Genomic DNA, 18,854 nt, shown 5'->3' with positions numbered 1-18,854 from the left:
GAAATGTTGTCCGCCATCCTCCGTACAGGGGCCAACTGCCACACCGACAATTCCTGGTGAAAGGGAGCAAGCCCCAGCACTCGTTCCACAATTTTCTGCCATACATAGGCTGTTTGTCGAAGAACATATGGCACTTCCACGTTCACCCCCGCACCCTCCTTCAAGAGCAGGGGTAGATACTCCGGCCGCACATGCCCAGCTAACGAACACTTTTCCCAATGGTCACCCTCATCCAACCACTGCACCGTGCACTGCAGGTGTGCAGCATAGTAATAAAGATCAAATCTGAGTACACCAAGACCACCCTCCTCGTACCGTTTCTGGAGCACCTGCAGTGCAACTCTACACAGCTTCCCTGCCCAAAGCAGTCACCAGAAGCAAATTCAGTTGTCGTAACACAGTAACAGGAATCGGGCACAGTGCGTTCTGTAAGGCATATAAGCATCTCGGCAGCATCACCATCTTTGCCACCGCCAGTCTACCCATTAAGGACAGCTGCAGCATATTCCAGAACCCTACCGAGTGCCTAAGCGACTCCACCACCCTGTGCATATTCAGCTGGCGCAGCCGAGTGTCACCATGAGCCACCTGCACCTCTAGATAGCTAAAGTGATCGGTTTCCCACCTCAATCCCAGACTAGGCAGGTCCTTCGCTTCCCTGTCTCGCAGTCCTTCTAGAGGGAACGACAGGGATTTACATCTATATATGCGCAGTCCTGAGTAAGTCGCAAACCTATCCATCAGCCTTAACAGGTGCGGTATTGCTGCATGCGGGGATGTGACAGGAAACCCTTTGTCCAGCCCTCCCCTGCCAAGTTTCGGTCAGCAGCAGGAGGTCAGACTTGTGTCGGGGCAACAGCATCCATTTTGTGATGCTGAGGCTCTGGTTAGGATTAGCCGCGTTTTAAGCAAAGTAACATGTCTTCTCCCTCTAGAAGGGTGGAATGCTACCCCCGTCGCCAGAACTGGCGAGGGGGGAGGGTATTCCAAAGTGTATGACACCAAACACGACATGTTTTGATGAAGCCAAACCAAAGTTAGCATTAACCGCGAGGATTATAATGCACTTAAGAGTATATGGTATGGCAGTATCACTGGAACAGCAGTAAAGAAATGGTTCCGAACACTGCAGACAGGCTCAGCTCATGCTAGAGCACCATCTCACATAAAACCAAGCACTCTGCCTCCAGGATTGTAAAGGCCTTCCATAGGAGTGACTTATAGGTATATATGTGTCCAGATATAGGTTTAGACATAGGTATACTACATCTAAGCAAGGGGTGATTACACGACCTTGCCCCAGCTGAGTGATCAGCCAGTTGTGTCAATTTGGATGGCCAGCCAGGGGTGGCAAAAGATATGCTGCAGCCCCTGGTAGGCCTTTGATGCACCTATGCCCTGGGCACCTATAGTGCACTGTACAGGGGCTGATAAGGTGACCCAATCCAATTTAGTTATGATCCTAGGGTACATGGAGTCCATTTTAAAGAGAGGGCAGATAGCCTGGGGCCCTAAATAGCAGGGTCCCAGGCCAACCAAGTCAAAAACCAGCTAAACACAAGGCAAAAAATCTGGGGTAACCATAGTCAGGTATCCACCTTCCTACAAGGTAAGATTCATGAAGTTGATGGATTCATTACTGTAGGCCATCGTGAACTGGATATCTGTTGATCTATTGTTCAACCAGTTTTTTAAGTCAATCAAGCCCCTTTCAGTACCAGACCAAATCATTATCACATCATCCATATACCTTTTCCACATGGCTATGTTATCTATGAAAGGGTTATTGAGGTTGTGGAGATGTTCTTATTCATATGAATCCATGAATAGGTTAGCCAAGCTGGGAGCGAATCCAGCCCCCATGGCCACGTCCTTACATTGGTAGAAATGCTGGTTTTGACAAACGAAGTAGTTCTTGGACATGGCGATCTCCAACAAGGCCACCAAAAAATCAGTGGGTACCCTGTATGGCTTAGGGCGTCCCCCTAAATCTTTCTCTGGTCACTTCCAAAGCCTTTTTCTGTGGATTACTGGTATAAAGGGATGAGACGTCAAGAGTAACCATGAGTTGTGTGGTTGTATCAAAGGGTTGGCCTTCCGCCAGCTGGATGATATGCATGGTACTCATTACAAATGATTTGGTTTCAGCCACCCATGGTTGCAAAAAGTTATCTATATACTGATTCAGTGGTTCAAGGATAGATCCACAACCCGAAACAATGGGTCTCCCTGGTGGCTTATACAGGTGCTTATGTAATTTTGGTAATGTGTAAATCGTAGGGAGCCTGGGTTCCTTCTTCTTCAGAAAATCATGTTCTGGTTCACTCAGGAAACCTTCTGTTAGACTTTTCTTGGTAAGGTCCTGGATCAATTATCTGATTTCATATGTGGGATTCCTCGGTATCTGGAGGTAACTCTCCCGGATGTTGAGTTGCTGTAATATCTCTTCTACGTAGTTCAAGGTGTTTTGTACAACCATCGCTCCCCCCTTTTCAACTGCCTTAATGACAATAGTGTTTTTAGCTCCAAGGGTGTCAAGGGCCAGTATTTCCTCTTTTTTACATCGAATTAATATTTTCAAATCAGGTAAGGCTAGGCCTCCTTCCGGCCCTGAAATAGCCCCCTTTTTCACTTGTGGTCACCACCTGCGCTTATTTCGTTTTTCAATTTTAGATCACAAGCGGCTCTACCTCTGAATAATTTTGAGATTTTACACAAGTTAGATTCAACACCATACCAGGTGGATTATGTACCTGAAAATTACGGGGAAGTATCCCTGAATACTTCAGGTAAGAATATAACTCATTCCATCGCAGCACATTGCCTCCCTTTAGTTTTCTTCTGCCAGGAGTAAAGTAATTCCCCTTTCTTTAATCTCTTCAGATTACCGATTGGTCTCCGGCACCCTGTAAGGCAGCAGTAGGACATAAATTGTCCATATTGAGTTGGTGAGTATCATGACATAGGTACAACCTCCTAACCCCTTAGTTTTTTTCCAGCTAGAACATGCCTGATACATATGAATTCATTTCATTTTAGGCTGTCCTTACCTTTGTCACCCTGTCCTGAAGAAGACCTGCCATGACGCTTTATTAAATCACGCATACGGCAGAGTTGAAACGTTGATGTTTGTTTTTGATTCAGTTCCATCAGGTCTTCTGGTTTCAAAGTAGCAAGCAACAGTGCGGTCTACCAGAGACATTTGATTCCTCGCTATACTGGGCGTATAAATAATTTCTCTCTTGCATAAACTGTAAATACAGTACATGTCTTTGCCTTACCCATGTATAAAATGGCACTTATTTCACCCATGTCACTGAGCACTTTTTTCACTGTATTCACTGTCACTCCTTTTTTTACTGACTTGTTGACAGCCTCATCAAAAAAATGCATAATACCTTTTCTCAGAACAAAAAGTAAATACTTTCGAAGTGTTTGTCTCTTATGTTCCAGCTTAACTTCTCAAGTATCATTGTTACTTGCTTAAATGTATGTTTCATGATTAAGCGCATGAGTTTTAAAGCAATTGTTCTTAACCAACAGAACCAATTGTAGCTTTTTGTGTAGGGTGAAGTCACAACCAAACCCACCTGTGCTCAGCCCTCTAGTAGCTTTGCAGAGAGCAGCCAGGCTTAACTTAGAGGCAATGTGTAAAGTATTTGTGTAACACTTCAAACAGTAATACAAATAAAACACTACACAAGAGGGATCCCACATTAGATTAGCAAAATAGAGTATGTTTTAATAAATGAAACAAGGCCAGAATGACAAAAACCCAATCAGTAGAACCGGAGATATGCAGTTTTAAAGATCTAAGTGAATATAGCGCCAAAAAGCACAAAGCACCAACTATGGCTATCTGGCTGTGCCGGACTGGACAAAGTTACAAGTTCAGGCTGACCGAGATGGAGCGAGGGCCGACTATAGGGACCCACTTTGGCACGCTCAACTAGAGTACTGCATTGAGGATGCATCATGCATAAGTTCCAGGGAGCTGTGAGACTGCGATGTGAGGTCCTGCGTCATTATTAAGGAGGCCTTCAAAACGAGGGCTTGCGATGCGAAGTCCTGTGTCGAAGATGCGTTGGACAAAGATTGGTTCCAAAGAAGCTGCGATGTTAGAGATGCTTAGCCATGCATCGTAGTTGAGGCTGCCATCGATGCTGGGATTGCGATGGGAGGACCTGTGAAGGCGATGTGAAGTCCTTGTGCTGGGAGAGTTCTTACAGAAGAGGCAATGCGTTGGGTCTACTTGGGGTTGCACCACGCAGCAGAGGAGATGTGTCGGTTCTGGCGGATCCACAGATGGACTGGCAGAGCACCTTCAGGCCGACTTCCAAGGGTCCAGGACTAGGCTGGTTACAAGAGACAAGCCCTTGGAGTCATTATGGTGGTCCTGGATACAGGTTGCAGGTCCAGTCCTTCTCACCTATGCAAAAGGTAAGCAAGGCAGCAGTCCAGCAGAGTGGCAGTCCTTTCAGCAGCACAGCTGTCCTTTTACCTGACAGAATCTTCCACAGGACTAAGAGGGCACTGAAGAGTTGGTGTCTAAGGTCCAATATTTATACCTGATGCCTTCTTTCAAATGGCACAACACAGCCTATTCAGTTGTGCTAAGCTCTGCCCTCCCATCTTACCAGTGATGGGCCATCCAGTACATCTAAGCTCTCTATTGTGTGTGGCTATCTAGGAGGAATAAACAAAGACCAAGTGTCAAATACACCCAGTCGTCTGACCCATAGACAGGCTGCAAGAACTAAATGGTCAAGGCAGGAAAATGCCAACTTTCTAAAAGATGCATTTTCAAAATTGGATTTCAAAATTTTACTTTAACATAAAAGAGGATTTTTCATTACAATTCCAAAACACCAGACACTATGTTTTTACCAACTGCCATTCGGAAGATATCCTCATTTAAATGTAATAAGGTAACTCCAACGTTATGCTATGGCAGAGGTAGGCATTGTGCATAGTAAAAAAAAAATGTAAGAGCCTTTCACTATCAGGATATGGGAAACTTAAAATTAAATGTCCTGCTTTTAAATACATTGCACCCTATCCTGTGGGATGTGTAGGCCATACACTAAGGGTGACTTGTATGTATTAAAAAGGAAGGTTTGGGCCTGCCAAAATTTTAACTTTGCCAGGTCGAAATGGCAGTTTAAAACTGCACCACATGCTACAGTGGCAAGCCTGAGAGATGGTTCAAGAGCTACGTACATGGGTGTCACAATAAGTGCTGGATGCCCACTAATAGCATTTAATTTACAGGCCCTGGAAACATGTAGTACCAATTTACTAGGGACTATGTTACAAGTGGGTTCTTACTAGCCTTTTGTGCAGAAACAGGTGTTTCCACCCAAATCTGTATTACAAGACAAGCATTATTACTGCAGATGACTATGGAAACAAATCCGCCTGATTAAACTTAAAGAAATTCATCTTCAGAAAACCCCAGAATTATGAAATAACATATGGCAATCAGTAGTGTAAAATAAAATTCTGCATATTATTCTCCATTCCATCTGGGACTGATGGGTGATAATTTACTACCTCCTGGTAATACTGCATCCCAGAATTACAATACCCAAAGTAATACCGGTTGCAGTATTACAGCACTGCAATAATCAAAGGAGAAGTAAAGACCTTCTTGAGTGTCTTGAGTGTGTGGAAGCAGGAGACGTATAGTGTGTTCGCTTGGCTGGTCATTGGTGAGTTGGGTCTCAATTACTATTTAGAGGTTCTTTGCATGGGTTGGTAGGAGGGGTGTGGGTCAGAGTTCAGCAGGCCACCAGGTGGAGACCCAGATTGAGGTGTCTGCGGAAGATTACTACATCTGTCTTGTCTCTGTTGAGCTTGAGGTAGTTGATTTTCATCCATCTTGTCACTTAGGTCATTCAGTCAGAGAAATTGGTCCAGGTGTTTGGCGTCTTGTCAGAGAAGAAGAGTATGAGCTGGGTGTAGAAAGCATAGGAAATGGAGTTGATTCCATGGGCGCGGATGATGCTGGTGAGTTGGTTCATGCAAGTATTGAACAGGATGGGACCGAGGATCCTAGTCGAACTCAGCTTGGCTCAAGCTCCTTCCAGTTCCCATACAAATGTCCAATTAAATCACAAAGCATGATGTTAACCAAAGCAAAGCTTCAAAAAATCTGCAATCCTTCTCTGCTGAAATAGAGTTAATTTCTTAGGTGTTACATGAATACACTCTCTCATATTTACAGGAGTGGGCAGGAGTGTCTGGATCTATCCTGAATGGATCCAATGTCTCCTCTTCAAGCACAACCAACACGTTTGAGATGGGTCACTGGAAATGTAGTCAAGTACTGCCTTATGCAAGGTAAGATGGGGGTTGGCCTTGTCATGCCTGACTTTCAATATATACATGTGTTACACATTCATCGCGAAGATGTCAGGGGCAAGTATTTGTGTACCAGTGAAAAATGTTCCTCGTTGCCCATTTTGTATTCCTCCCAGAGTCATTCATCAATGCAGGATTAGTATTCTCAGTTGATGCCTTGGTGGGAGGAGCCGGTCTGAGAGACAGAACTACAATTCCCATGATTCCTGCTGAACCGGAAGTATAAAAGCGGGTTCTGGGTTCAACACGCTGCAGATTATTCTTGACAGATCTCTGAAGCAGAGCTGCTGTGCATTTGTATCTGAGTCTTTTTGTGTGTAATGGTGCAGTACAGTGCAGTGCACCAATCAAAGTTTGGATAGTTGAAGCGGTGGCTGAGTGAATGCTTGCTCCTTAATCATCGCTCGGCTTTGTCTAGTCAAACAAATCAGACATTTCTTTCTGTGTCAGGAAAGTGTTTCTGTAAAACATTTTTTATGGTGAAGTATTTTCCGATGCTATTCCTAAAACAATTCATGGTTGGGTGAGTATGCCTGCATAACTTGTTCGGATCTGAATTCTTTGGTATTTGGGTGAGAGAAAAAGCTTTGAATTTTACCAAAGAAAACACCAAGCAACTGTGTGAAAGAATCATGGCTTCCCTGCAATATTTTGATAGACTTTCAGAGAACTGATTCTGTTACTGCGATAAAGAAAAAGTCCAAGGAACTTATGAACTATACAAAAGGAAGTTGCAGTTATGAAAATGATTAATCACTGTTTCCTTGATTGCTATGACAAGAATCTGCTACCCACTGGAACATTTATTAGCTCTTTTGTATTCTCTTTTCGATATCCTAACAGGGTACTGTTTGAGTCCTGGTTGGTTCAATTCCTGTGAGGCTTGTCTTCTAGTTCTATTTGGTAGGTTTTGATGATCATGGGAATGGTGAAGGAAATCTACCAGTACAAGTTTAGGGAGATAAACTGTATTTATATATTACAGTATTACTCGGAGGAAAGAGGATAGTGGAGTACTTGGACTCTTGTCCTTGAAAACAAGGTTGTCCAAGGTTATTTTCTTTTGCAGATAGTAAATTACGTTTACTAGTATAGAACAATGTTGATGATCATTAACCTTTTCAGCGCGACCGCGTTTCCCCCTCCGGTGCTGGGCCCTAATGAAAACGGGCGTGGTCATGACGGAACGGTTCCGTCATGAGCACAGCTCAACCGTAGCTCATGACGGAACCGTTCCGTCATGAGCATCGAAGGGGTTAATCATTCAAATATATATCTATCAAGTTAATATGTTATGTTTTACAGATCTACTTCCCTGCAGTTTCCTTCTCTTCCTCCCCTCACTTGATCAACTAAATAATCGGTGTTGTTATAGCAATCAGATTTAAGGCTATCAAGAGGTGGATCACTCTGAGCAGCGAGCCGATCCCTAGGGACTCGATTATTAAGACTCAACAACATGCTCTGAATTTCACAGCGCACACAGCAGTATTCTGTGTCGCAATATAATAACCTCAGGTTGATGAATCACTTTCAGACTAATCACTGGTGATTAATCTCAAAGTGACTTATTTCAGACATTTCTATCTTGAATTAATTTTAGAAAATCGCAGGACTTTTAAAAAGGAAATTCTCAGGCTACTTTCAGAATTTACTTTTTTCAAATTTATTAAAAGGAGAGGCCCCCTCGCAACTCCACTTTCACACTAATCCTACCAGGCTTTTACCATTTTTCCCAGCACTCCAAATACTTTCCATCAACCATCCTTTTTAAAATAAACTCTTTTTCTTTTTTATCTAATCATCAAACCTCCCCATATGAAATATTTTACAAAATGTTATACAACTTTTCTAAAACCATAGGTACCTACCAGTATACTCTCTGATTTATTTTTTCCAATGCATATGTTCTTTGGCTTTCTAATTTAATTTACTTAATATTGTGTAGCCCAAGATAATACACCAAAAATAAAGATATGTACACCACTAATCCCCAAACTGACTGCCAGTTGTAAAACTGACCAGCAAAACAGGACAAGATAGCCGTATGCTCGGACCATTTGTTTCACGGGATGAGCGAGAGCCAAGATTGAGATCCAGGTTCTGGGAGAAGCACAGCCTGACTCCTTATCCTTCAATTGGCCTCTTAACATAGGAACGCTTCCATGCGCCGAAAGTATGGAACCTGAGATCCCAGCTCTCCTCCATGCCACATGCCAAAGTAATCATCAGTGGCCTCAACTTCAGGTTTTTCAGCTATAGAAAATATTCTTGCCCCTCCAAATTAACCACAGGGTGCAAGAGCACTGCAAGAGCTTTGGTGATGACTTGTTTAGACTATTATAACATCATCTATACAGGAATCCCAAAGAAAGTCAGTGTCAAGCTTAAAAAGCTTAGAAAAGGTTCCTGAATCTGTAGAAGTGCTAGCACACAAAACCAGCTTGGAAAACAGTCAAGAGACAGATCAATTTAAAAAGTTCTTTGCGCCGTACACAATGCCTATTTGAGCACTTGAAAAACATGGCATTTACAAAATCCATACCTGACCACCAAACGTGGTTCCCAAACAAGGCAAGACTTTGAGAATCTAGGGCCACAGTATGCGGAATAATTTGTACATCATGTGACCTGAAAGCGGAGACGTATTTCAAGAAAAGCTTATAAAACAGTTGTGGTTTGTTTATAATTGTACCTAATACAGATTGGGGTTGTGACTCCAGAATATGGGGCCCACCACTCACTCACTGGACTCTTCATCTTCCATGCAAAGCTTAGTCAAACAAACGTAGAGCAGTCTCAAATGAACAAAACGTGATGGACAGCACTCTATATGGCATGTAATAAATGAATACTCGGGAGTCAAGGTCGCACTTTTCAGACCAGAACCTGTAATTAGTAACCAGCTTCAGGCTACCATGAAATGATGGTGTTGCTATTTGGAAAAAAACTCTCTACTTAATTAACAACAGTAGGGGCGCAGAAATTACATACAATTCTACAGTATGTCCCAAACCCAGTTGCAAAAGAAGCAGAAGTATATCGATGTCCACTTAGCAGCAGTAGACATTTTGCATGAAATTACCAGAAAAGAAAGGCAAGCATATACAGCTATAAAAGGAGAATACAAATATTTAATAGAAATGAAACCAAAGACTGAAGGAAAAGTGAAGTCTCCTTGAGTGCTAGGCTTCAAACCCTGAACTGGTGTGGTCTGTGTTCAACATAAATAACTAAAAAAGTGAATAATTAAAAAGCAAAGACCTTTCACAGTGGAGAATTTAGTTTTTTTCAGGAACCCTGAGTACAGAAACCAGCAAGGAACAAAAGGCACATTGCAAATAGTTGGTAAGAGCCTTTATCTACAGTACCTTTATCTCCAGCTCAAGCAAATAGGTAATCTCAATAGCCAAATAAACAGCATTGTAGAGATTAAAATGTAGCTACTAGAATGGAAAATGGTGAACTGTAAAATGAGTTTATTTTAGTTTACATATTTGGACAAATGTTTCCTTTCAACATTACGGCGATGGTCAAAATTAAGGCATGAGTGGGTATATTCTCTCTTTCGAATGCACGATTTTGATGAAGATTTCCTTTGTGCTCCAGCTTTCCCGCATCTTTCCCACACCCCCTGCGATGGCTGCCACAACAGGTTATGGGCGATCAATCTGAGCTCAGTTCCTGCCAACAATTTCATGTCCTGCAGGCTGGGTAGACTGTTGCAAGGTCAAGATGCAGAGAAAGATTAGAAAAAAGAAGGTGCCAATTACTATGGCTGCAATCTGTGCCCGAATCAAGCCTACTCTACACGGAGGAGTCTGCTGCTCTCTGCGCTTATTTCATGATACAGAGAGAGAAATACAAGACTGTCTGCAGTTTTCATAGATACACCATGTCCATTACAAAGATATGCAACATTTGTTTAGACATGTGGGAGGGGGGGTCCGTTCTAAAGGTATAATGAAAACTCCTTTTCTATTTTTCACCGAGGCTTGCACACGAGTAACAAAATAAAATCCCATTTAGATGTAATGCCCACTGCTCACTTCCTCAATTAAACAATTGAATGCCTTTTCAGAATTTCGATGGGTGGTAACAGTACTCACATTCTGCACTTAATTGTTTGTGGGATGTACACTTCATATTTCATAGCACCATGTAGCACAAAGTAAGGTCTAGCCTATGGTATTGCAAGCCAATATAAAAATGTGAACGACCTGTAACATGGCATGGTATATGTGCACGCATTGCCATCTTCTGCACTAACACTTTGACAAGCACCACTTAAAAATGTCTGTTGTGTGCGCAATTCCAACCTGGAGACAATGGGCAACGTGCGTGTGCACTAATTGTACAGCCAGGTGGGAAGCAGAATCTCTTATATATTCAAAGAAATATACCCCACGCTTTGGGGATTGGACCAATGTTCTAATAGTCAGACACCCTCCCCCCCCTCCCCCCCCCCCCGAACTTCAAAACATAACGTACATTAAAATAAACAATCTTTGGATATTATACGTACGGTAGCTACGTACTTTAGCTACGAATTCCTGAAGAAAAGGTAACGGGCGTGCATGGGCTTTGTTCAAGCAAGTTTCAGGTGATGGGCCAAATCCTTGATTGATCCCTATGCCTATGACCTAAGCAGAGGCACCGAAGCGGCCTTTCGTCGTGGTCTTGCCATAGTAACGCCCGGCCTCAGTAGAAAGCCGTGCTTCATGGTTCACAAGAGTCAATGCGGCTGTCACTCACCCCCGCAGCGCTCCGCCCACTTCTACTGAATGCAACTGCGTCACAGAGATGAGCGGGGTTTTCAGAGACAAAACAGGGCGCGTGAATGGCAGACAAGGAAGACACGACTGTTCGAACAAAACCTCTCAACTTAAATGCAAACACAATAAGGCATTTAAGGAGGTATTCAGCTTTGTGCTGAGGAGTAACTTATTAACTGGCTTTGAAAGACACAATGAAGTACTGTATGGATAGACTCTGCTCTCATCCAAACTGCGTGCCAGCTCTTCAATCCACATGTCCAACGTTAAGTTACTTGACTTGATCTGACTACTTACTTCAACCTAGTTACTTGACTGTTTCAGGTGAACTAGCGCGCACCACATTTATTGCCTGATGCACACCTGTTAAATTCCTTGTAGTTTTTGACTACGCAGTTTGCACACATTGCTAAACGAGTTCAGTCCATCTGCAATCCATTTTTACAAAATAATCAAATGAGGGCAGTGTAAAGCATACGGACTGATAAGGGCATTAAACAACAAATATGCTTTTCTTTTTAAGGATGGGATCACAGTCTATGTTAAGCTGTTTTTGTGCTAGCAACACGGCGAAATACAAGGGGGGGCCAATAGGCCCCCACGCAAGCATGGCGGGGCCCGGTCCCTCCCACAACCCGTCCCCTTCGGGGCCGCGTTCCTCGCCCCCTCGCCCCGGAAGTACTGGTGTGCTTCCGGGGCGAGGGGGCGGGGTCGCGGCGGCGAAGGGGTTAAGAGCCTGGGGAGCGCGGGAAGCGGCCTCTTTGTGCCCGCGCTCCCCAGGCTCGCTCCTCGCCCCACCGTGGGGCCGTTTAATTTTCTTCTTTCTTTTGCAGGTATTGCAGGTTCCTGTGTCGCCTGAATTTTCCCAGGAGCCCAGCAGACCGCCGCGTTGGATCAGAGCGTTGCGAATTGATCGCTGCGGAGGACTCGGTTTTGAAGAAACACAGACCGGCGCCTGTCGAATAGGAAGCGGGAGACCTTGTCGGGTGATCTTGGAGCCGTTGCTGCTGCCGAGCGGTTGCTGCTGGAAGGCGGGAGAACGCGGGACAAAGAGTGAGAGGCGTCACACAGCCGTGCGGTGGAGACCGTTGAAGGAGAGGCAGAACACGAGGTATTTTGCGGGGCGGGGGCAGCGGCAGGAAGGCTTAGCGCACGTCGGGGAAAGCCGGTTTGTAAACGACCCATCACAGCGGTGCAAGTGCTGGGGAAGTTAGTTGGTGAATTTGAAGGAAATGATAAGGAAGGTTTAGCGACCTTATTGAGTGCATTCTTGTCGATTTGCCGGTTTGCCTGCCGTTTTGCTCACGATATTTAACTGCCGGTTTGCCTGCCTTGTTCGCTCACGATATTTAACTGTTACCATAGGCTTAGCGACCTGAGTGATTGCATGCCTGTTTCCCTGCCCTATTGCTAATAGTGTCTACTGTGCTCGAAATTGGCGGTGCATATTTTGTGTGAAATGTGTATGTAACAACAGGGACAGCTGAGGCGGAGGGTGCACGAGAGAGCAAGGAGGCTTGCCTTTATTGACTAGTCACTTATTTACTGGCTAATGAGGTACATGCTTTGAGATGTGTATTGTATTTACGATTTAAATAGGTTATGCAGGGTATGTACAAAGTTTGATTTCTTTTCAAAGCACTCAGGACAAACATTTTAATTTTGCTGTTATCATACAAGGACGTGACTTAGCTACAAGATACAGGTTGCAAGGGTATATACGTAATCTGGATGTTTAACCATTGGAATTAAGGTTGTTTCACTCAAATATAGGCTGGACGTGGCCCGTCTACCGCAATTGGAAAGCTAACGAAATTTCTATTTCAGGACAACAAGACTAGGATCTCGGTCTGTATTGGACGGGAACGAACCTAGGCCTTTGGTCCACGTATCCCAGCTCGGGCACCGTCAACTGGGTCAGGTACGGAGCACGGTGTGCTCATAAATATGTCTCAAAGAAGGGGGCGTGTCAATCCAAATGTGGGTGTAATGTTACAAAAAATGATGCGCAGAATGTCTGCAATGGATAAGAGACTGGGGAAGGTTGATAAAATGGATAAGGCTTTAGCGGTTCTAGGGGCCAAAGTAGATGCCCAGGCCGGTCCATCTGGTAGACCCAAGCGGACGATAGTACCGCCCAAGCCAAGGGGCGTTTTTGTGTCACCACCCAGGCGAGCAAGAAATAAGAGAGTGGGGGGGCAGCCACAGAATATTATTCCCATCCTACCTCCTGCTGGACCAATTGTACCACCACAGGTACCCCCAGCTGCCCCACTCCAGCCACTTCAGGTCCCGGTGCCTGTTCCAGGCCCGGTGCCCCAGTTGCCAGTGGCAGTACCAAATGTGCCAGTAATACCGGCGGCGGCACCACTGCCACCCGTCGCGCCACCACAGGCTCCGGTGCCCCTAGGTGCGGGCCCTTCTCCCACTCCCGCGCCAGGGCCCGTGCCAATAGACCTGGCAGCTCAGGTGGCGGCTATTCTACCTTGGTTAGGGGGGGGTGCGTTGCCGGTCAATACTGCTCTGACAGCGGAGCAACAAACATTGGTGACGCAGATATTGTTGGCTAGTGGTAGGGGCGCAACGCCGCCTGCACCGGTTTCTCCCCAAACAGGTCCAGCCAATGATGGAGGCAGTGCCAAGACTGCGGAAGCAATGTTACCCAACGACAATGGGAATGGTAAGGAGATTGCCCTGCCTTTGCTGGGCGAAGGAACATTGCCCTCTAGGGGTGAGTGCTTAGCACAGCATGTGTCACAGAGTGTAAAGGAATTGATATGGGCCGACAAGTATGTGAACATGTTTTCATTGCTGATAGATAACAGGGAATGGGAATATGCAAAATCGCAGAAGGAAATGTTTTTGCCCAGTGAATGGAGAGCGAAGCTGTACAAGTTTAGGGTGGAAGAAAATCTCATCAACTGGCTGAGGGGTTTTGCAGTGTTCGGCGCAGTAATGGGCGAACGTTTTAAGGGGATGCAACCAGCCATGAACTGCTACCAAAGTAGGATAACAATGTTCCATGAGAATCATGCAGGGGATGTGTGGAAGGAATATGATGTCGCGTTCAGAAAGTCCAAAGAATTTGATAAAACTTTATCATGGGACAAGGTAGACTCTATCTCATGGCACAATCAATTCGAGAAGGGTCAGGGGGCAAGCACAAGCACAAATGCGGGTAGAGGTTATTTCCCCAGGCCGCAGCAGGCTTTTCAACAGCCCTTTCGATCAGCACCGGGAGGGGAGGCGGCCCAAAAGCAGAGAGCAAATGGAGGGGCAAAGGGGGTATGTTGGGACTTCAATAGGCGGACATGCAACAGGGCACCAGGTACCTGTAAGTTCAGGCACGCATGTAGCGTATGTGGCCACACGTCCCACCCCGAAACAACATGCCGAAATAAAACTGGGGGTGCAGGAAGCAGGGGTAGGAGGAAACCTGAATAGGAAGATCCACCCGCTAATAGCACATTCACCCATCCAGCTGTCAGCATTGATCCCCTGGTTGAATAGGTACCCGAATCACACATCTGCTAGACTATTACAAGAGGGTTTCACACATGGTTTTCGAATTCCTGCTGGGGGGTATGTCGGGAGACCACAGTGTAGGAATCAGCTATCAGTCCTTGCCAATCCGACAGTGGTGTCAACAAAAATAGCTAAAGAAGTGCGTTTGGGGAGGGTAGCAGGACCATTTCACGTCATTCCCACGCAGAATTTTGTGTGCTCTCCTCTGGGGGTGGTGCCTAAGAAAGAACTAGGGGAATTTAGGCTCATCCACAACTTATCCGCACCAAGGGGGGCATCATTGAATGATGCTATTGATGACACAATTTGCTCTGTGAAGTATGCGTCCTTCGATCAGGCAGCGGGCATGCTGAGGAGTTTGGGCGCAGGTACAATGATGGCTAAGTCAGACATTGAGTGAGCCTTTAGACTACTCCCGGTTCATCCAGAGGACCAGCACCTGCTGGGTTTCTCCTTTCAGGGAAAGTACTACGTGGATAAGTGTATGCCCATGGGTTGCTCAATTTCATGTGCTTATTTTGAACAGTTTAGCTCCTTTTTGGAATGGGCATTAAGACAGCATACGGGTCACCAATGGGTGATGCACTACCTGGATGACTTTCTTTTTCTGGGCCCGGCGGGTTCACGGGAGTGTGCGTTGGCATTGCAGGAATTTTGCGTGCTCATGCGCTCTTTCGGGGTCCCGTTGGCGCAGGGGAAGACAGTTGGACCAGTGACATGCCTGGAATTTCTAGGCATCGAACTGGATTCTGTGGAGGGGTGTTTTAGATTACCAGCAGAAAAGATCCAAAAATTCAAACAGACTCTAGGACTGTGCTTACAAGCGAAGAAGGTGAATTTAGGGCTGTTGCAGCAGACAGTGGGACAGTTGAATTTTGCGTTGAGAGTAATTCCTATGGCTCGCCCATTTTCACGCTCAATTGCACAGGCCATGAGGGGTCTTCGTGAAAAACATCACCGGACACGGCTGTCTGCTGAGGTGCGCCAGGACATGCGGATATGGATGGCATTCCTGGCGGATTTCAATGGAAGAGTGCTGTGGGGTGCACCTACGGTGTCTTCGGCGGACATTGGTTTATGGACCGATGCGGCGGGCAGTGTGGGGTTTGGTGCCATCCTTGGCAAGAAATGGGTGGCGCAGAAGTGGCCCGCCTGGTGGGAGGAGAGCGGGCTGACGGTGAACATTGGTTTCCTCGAGCTCTTCCCAATCTGGGTGGCACTGAAAGTCTGGCCCGAGGAACTGGCCAACAGATCGGTAATATTCTGGTCAGACAATATGTCAGTGGTTGAATGCATCAACCAACAAGCTGCAAGGTGTCCACTCATTTTACGCTTGATAAAAGAGATTGTATTGTGTTGCATGACAAGGAATGTACTTTTCAGAGCAAAACATGTCCCAGGCGTGTTAAACAATGCAGCTGATGCCCTTTCTCGCTTTAAGATGCAGGTGTTCAGGGATCACTTGCCGGAGGCAGAGACAGCGCCAGCCCAATTCCCGGCGATTCTCTGGCAAATTGGTGCCCCCAACTACATGACCTCGTGGCAGCCAGCCTAGCACCCAAGACCAGGACGGCATACGAAGGGGCGTTCAGGTCTTACTGTCACTTTCTGGGACAAGGCTGGGAGAGTAGTTGGACTAGGGAGGCGAGCTTCAATGAGTATTTGGGCAGCTTACACAAGGAAGGGCGCACGGTGGCAACAGCCAACAGGCACAAGGCCGCTATCTCCTTTTTCGCACGGGCACGGGGGGGCAGGGACCCTACACACAGCTTTCAGGCCCACAGGGCATTAAAAGGATGGCGGCGCATGCAGCCCCCCTCCATAGATTCCAGGAAACCCATAGGTTTTGAACGTCTGTCAGCTGTTCTCCTCGCGCTGCCGGACACATGTAGCTCTACGTCTGAGGTGGGCCTATTTAAAGCTGCTTTCTCGTTAGCCTTCTATGGGGCATTCAGGGTAGGTGAACTCGTGGCGGCCAACAAAGGTGATAAGATAGGCGGCCTTCAGCTGCAGGATATCAGCATAAGGGGCGACACTATGTGGATCAGCATCAGGAAATCTAAAACTGATCAGAACGCTAGGGGCCAAAGTTTGGCGTTGCATCGGGCAAGGAACAATCCCTGCTGCCCGGTGACGCATGTGGAGGATCTAATAAGACAGCGGGCACAGGAGTGTGTGGGGTCACTGCTAATGCATGTGGATGGGACTCCTCTGACCAGGTTTCAGTTCCAGAGGGTACTAGCCATGAGCATGGCAAAAGCGGGTTATAATCACAAAGAGTTTGGGACACACTCTTTCCGGATAGGGGCAGCCACAGAAGCAACAGCTAGGGGTTTGACCACAAAGAGTGTGCAAAGAATTGGGAGATGGTCCTCAAGCGCTTATAAACGCTACGTACGGTTGCACATGTTGTGAGAGCTGCCGCCATGTGGAGTATTGCTAATACCTGCTGTTTTTCTGGTTATTTACAGTTTCACGGGCCTGTGACGCAGGACGGAAACTACCCATGGAGCATCAAGACAACTTTACTACAGCATGGAGGGACCAGGAGGACAGACAGAAGACCGTAGTCATTTGGGTAGTGGGGCATTCATATGTCAAACGTGCTAACAAAATTTTTCTTGCAGGTTCAGGCAAACAAAGGGTGGAAAGTAGGGGGTGCAGGGTCTCCTTCCATGGCAGGGGGGGGCTCCGCCTCAATCAGTTCAGGGACTATATGTCGGACTTACTAGCGCGACATACTACACCACCCTCGGCGGTAATACTTCACTTAGGGGGAAATGATCTGGCAGGTCTGGGCAGAAGGGTCCTCCTGGAAGAAATTATATCTGCAGCGGGTTGGCTAGCAAAGCGGTTACCAGGTAGTGTTGTAGTATGGTCACAACTGATACCAAGGATGCAATGGAGGGGGGGAAACTCAGTCAGCGCGTTGAACAGCTCGTTAAAGAGGGTCAACAACAAGCTGGACAGGTTATTTAGGACTCCGGTCTTACAGACCATCCCTCACGGTTGCATTTGGGGGGAACACTTCTACCTGCGGGATGGGGTGCACTTAACAGAGGAAGGGAATGCCCTTTTTATAAGAAACATCCTGGCATGGGTGGAGGTTTTTGCAGGAAGGGTATGACCTTTCTAGAAGGGGGGAGTTCTGGGGGGGGGCCAGATAGTCGGTTAACTACCTGGCCTGTGGCGGTAAGGTCATTAATCGGTGAGCAGCATTTTAAGGTCCTTACGGGGGGGGCGGACCCATTCACGAAAGGGGCCGCCCGCGGGAGGGGCCATTTGGTCTCTCTCAGAACTTCAGGGGCAGGAGATGGTCTCCATTAATTTAAAGGGTGCGGGGGAGGGAGTCTACGCTTTCCTCAGGCTGGTAGCCACCCCTCACAACACTATGACGTCATTAAGGTGCGCGAGTGTCTGGGCCCTCCTGTTATGGTTAAATGGAGTTCGGGGAGCGCACGTGGGTGTAACGTGCCCTGGGTTGCGCATGCGCATCTTCAACGCGAGAGCGCAGCTGTAAAAGGATCTGACACCGGTTGGCGACCTTGCCGTAGGCCTTTATTAAAGGTATTAAAAAGTTATTAAAAAGTATTGGAAATATTAGAATGCAGTTTAATTTTCAGGATGATTAGATTACGTTAGGAGACACGCTGTATTAGCTATTTGTTAAGGTTAGCCCATCATACCATGTCGAAACGGATGTCAATCTAATATTCTGAAAAGTGTGCATTTTAATAATTATCAGAAATGTTTATTTGATTAAAATTTTTGATTTGTTTTTATATTTTAATAAATACGGCCAGGGGGGGGGCCCCGTACCCCCCCTTGACTTCCAAAGACCCCCATGTGTTGACTGGTTGAATTGGGTAATTCAGTCAGTGTTCAAGGGGGGAGGTGGCCGGCAGTCCAAGACCATGATACAAGGGGGGGCCAATAGGCCCCCACGCAAGCATGGCGGGGCCCGGTCCCTCCCACAACCCGTCCCCTTCGGGGCCGCGTTCCTCGCCCCCTCGCCCCGGAAGTACTGGTGTGCTTCCGGGGCGAGGGGGCGGGGTCGCGGCGGCGAAGGGGTTAAGAGCCTGGGGAGCGCGGGAAGCGGCCTCTTTGTGCCCGCGCTCCCCAGGCTCGCTCCTCGCCCCACCGTGGGGCCGTTTAATTTTCCCCACCCTCCATCCCTTATTTAGCAGACCT

At 46.5% G+C, this 18,854-nt stretch overlaps 1 protein-coding gene across 3 annotated transcripts in view; it reads right to left on the bottom strand.

Annotated features, from left to right (window-relative positions):
• CLYBL (citramalyl-CoA lyase) overlaps window positions 1-18,854 on the bottom strand; it is a 2,321,716-nt gene that overhangs the window by 1,635,139 nt on the left and 667,723 nt on the right. Inside the window, exon 1 of one of the 3 annotated variants that reach the window (XM_078657619.1) lies at window positions 10,902-11,104. The exons of the other annotated variants lie outside the window; for them this stretch is intronic. The gene's annotated coding sequence lies outside the window, so the exon portion shown is untranslated. Of the gene's footprint in view, window positions 1-10,901; window positions 11,105-18,854 lie in introns of those variants that run through there. 3 annotated transcript variants of the gene reach the window in all.

The sequence above is a fragment of the Lissotriton helveticus genome, chromosome 8 (genome assembly GCF_964261635.1).
Source record: "Lissotriton helveticus chromosome 8, aLisHel1.1, whole genome shotgun sequence".
NCBI lineage: Eukaryota > Metazoa > Chordata > Amphibia > Caudata > Salamandridae > Lissotriton > Lissotriton helveticus.
Note: the sequence above shows the minus strand (reverse complement) of the source record. Positions and strands in the feature narration are given on the sequence as shown.